Source organism: Egretta garzetta, unplaced genomic scaffold (assembly GCF_000687185.1).
Source record: "Egretta garzetta isolate BGI_Z169 unplaced genomic scaffold, ASM68718v1 scaffold98, whole genome shotgun sequence".
Classification (NCBI taxonomy): Eukaryota; Metazoa; Chordata; class Aves; order Pelecaniformes; family Ardeidae; genus Egretta; species Egretta garzetta.
The window spans coordinates 1,829,471-1,832,941 of record NW_009260611.1 but is presented as its reverse complement, the minus strand read 5'-3'; positions in this window follow the sequence as shown (position 1 = coordinate 1,832,941).

The window sequence follows — 3,471 nt, the reverse complement described above, 5'->3', positions numbered from 1 at the left end:
CCATACTGCAGTAGCTTGGGAAGCCAAGATTTTTGACCTAGCCCTCCAGCGCTAGAAAAGAGGAGCTGCTGCCAGTGTGTTCTTTAAGGGGGCTCTGCTCCTACTTCTTGGTCTGGAAAAAATTAATTCACCTTCAAAACAAGCTGCAAAGATATTTAAAATTGAGATCTCTGCTGTGTGATCTCATACACGTGGGTGAGGATGTTGAGTGATATTTTGCATAGAGTGGATTATATCCCTCCACTTGCCTGTTGTGGACCATTTACCAAATCTAGCAGGGAAGCATGTCACTCTTGTGGGAAAGCCCAGAAGCTGTTTGTTATGGAGGCTCTGCCCAGATTAGCTTTGGTAAGAACTGCTTTTCTTTTTTCTGTCTGTACATATTTAAAGAAATCGAACCAAAGTTGTGGTGGACAGAGGAAAAGGTTATGTACTGCACAGGGCGAGGAGTTTAAACTGTTAGGCTGAAGTAGCACTGGCTAAAAGAAGATGATTGCTTTGCCTACTTTAACATCACATCCAAGCAATGCTGTGCAACAGAATCTAATCCAGCTGTGGCCATGAAGTTAGAAAACTGGCATTTGCCAAGATGGCAATCTCTGCCCGAGGTCCAGCTCTGCTGCAGCAAAGCTTCCACTGACTCCAGTAAGAACTGGGGAAGGTCCTTAGTCACTTAATCTTAAGGAAATAGGAAGTGTTTCTTAAATAAGTCTTCCCTCTTTTTAAAGATGAACATTATTCAGGTGATTGTGCAGTCTTTTATATTACTGTAGCAGTGTTTTCACTGATCTGAATGCAAAACGTGTCTTTCTATTGTTTTTCCATCTTAACAAGCAGCCACTCCCACACATAACTCCAGTGCTCAGCATGTTTAAATTACAGCTAACACAATCACTGCCTTCCTTAATTTAACTTGTGATGGAAAACCAGGACCAGATCCCTTCCAGAGCACTAAAACCCCTGCTTATTGTGTCATTGTTCTTGTTTTTTTGATATGGTACCTAATGATGCCTCCCTTTAACTGTGTCACAGCCACATCTGAAATCTGTTTTTAGGGAGAATGGTATGTAGGGACTGAATGGTAAGAACTTTAACAGATTTTTATTATTTTGTGTGGTGTTGCATCAAAACAGTTGCTATTTCAGTATCAGGTTGTTTCCATGGGCTTTTTATGCAGATGCATTGGAAGTTTAAACATAATGTGCTCGTAAAAGAAAATTGGCTACATCTGCTTTGAATTAAGCCTGACCTTAAAATGTAAAAGCTACACATCTGGTGATGTTTCTTGGGTAATGGCAGTAACAGGGGCAGGTCTGCCCCAACTCACTTGCGCCTCACAGACTAGGGGAGCAAGGTGCTGTCTCCAGGAGAATTTGCTGCCTGACCCTGCCATGTGGTCCCAGGAGAGGGGTGTGGGGTGTCATCATGTTGAGGTGTCTGCCAGATTGGGCAGCAGCAGAAAAAGTTGGGGTGGCTGGGCTGGGGTGAGGGATGGGATGAAAGCAAGGGCTAGACCTCTGGTCCTTGTGGAAAAGAAGACTTAAACATGGGCCTGTAAGATCTGGTTCCTTTTTTTCTTGCATCGATGCTAGGATTGCTGTGTTACACTGAGTTAGGAGCCGGGCTGGGTGAGTGAGTGCCAGGGTCTGGGTGTGCTGATGCCAGTGCTCCTACTGGTGGCCTACAGTGTGACTGTTCTCATCAACACCCGAGTGGAACCTGGTGCCTTTGTTTCTCCAGGCAGTTTTAGTGCAGGCACTTCCACAAATTCCCTGTGGCCCAGCACTGACCCGTGGCATCTCGCTGTTCTTCCATCCTCACTTTGTCGGGGGTATCTGAAGACCTGAGCCCTTGGCAGGGTGATGAGTGCTGGCTGCACCCTTGCAGCCCAAGGGTGAGTGGGGAGGGAGCGTAAGGCGCTCCGTGGGGCAGCACCAGCAAGTTCTAGGTAGAGTGCAAGTAACTTAATGCAGCACGTGGCTTGAGAAAAGCAATGTTGTCCCATTTATCAAAAGAGGGAGCAAGACTAAAGCTGTTGCCTTTGTGTAAAATTGGAGTAAATCCTCTGCTGTGGGACAGATTGCAACAGCTGGACAATATCTTGGTCCATGAGTATTCCCTCTGAAAACAGTGGATCTATTAGCAGTGTTGGTTGTTGTTAAGGTTGAGTGAAGATCCCACAATTTGGCCCATCTGAATTTTCTTGCTATGTTTGTCAGCAGAGTCTGTCTCAGTAAAGCTCTGGTGTTGAGGCTTGTGGCCCTGTTGGAATGGGGGATGAGGTATGAATGTGGTTGGTGGAAAATAACCGATTCAGTAAGTCCAGAAAACACAGCATGGCTTCAGCCTTTTATCGCAGCCCAACTCTGCTTAAATATCATGGTGTGCCTGAGGAAAACGTAGCAGGGACTGCTCCACACTGCATCTGAGAAACCAATGCTCTAGGGGCTTCCTACGTGCTGAAAGGGACAGATGTGTCCTGTTAGAAGTCACTTAATCTGTTCCTATAAGACGTGTTATAGCTGACGGATCACTGTTAATTACAATTTTCCCTTGTATTTTTTGTCGGCCACCTCCGGTAAGGTAGCATATGACCTATTTGAGATAACGAGTGAGTAAAGCCAGAACTCCCTGCTCTTCTTATCTAAATGGTTTGCTAATAATCTGGTGGGTCTGTGTGCACCAACTTTTTCTGAGTGAAAGCTCAAAACACTCTGGGGGGGTGTTTTTGTAACAGACTGTTAGGCATACTCTGCTTCCTTTCACCTCTGCAAACTCTGATGAGGATACGTCTCCTCGAATCACTGTATTCTTAACGTATTTACAACCTGATAGCAATAGATGTCTTTCTTCCCTGGCAGTTCACGAGGATATACTAATCAGTGTTTATTATATTTTTAATTCTGTAAATATTTATTTTGGTACTCTGTGTATTTATTGGCACTGATTCTGGTGTTTGCTTATGTGTCATTGTAAATGTTGATGGTTTCAATAGTCTTGCTTCTAATGAATGTAAGGAACTCAGACTAACTGCACTTTTCTTCCATTCAAAAACCTTACAGTGAAAAATATTCCCACTGTCATATTATGTGTTATAATGAATACAGTTAATAAAATCAGTTGTCACTTTTCATTGATGAACGTGAAGGTTACTTTTTGATGTTCAAGTTAGAGATAGAGCCACTCTATTCAGTGCACTGGAAAATACTAGGCTTTCGAATGCAAGACATTAGGGAATTATGTCCCCAAAATAGCATAAAAGAGAATATTTGGGCATGTGTGCACTTTCATTTTTATGTAGAAATGCCTTTAGGGGTCTTACTAATAACATCCTAGAATAACTAGACTAAATCCATTACTTAAGGGGAGGGCTTTCATCAATGAGTGAATTTTGGTCTTCTGTTTCATCAGCACATGTGGTTGGTTCCGCCCCCCCCCCCCCTTCAAACACAGCTCCACACGGGAGTGTCA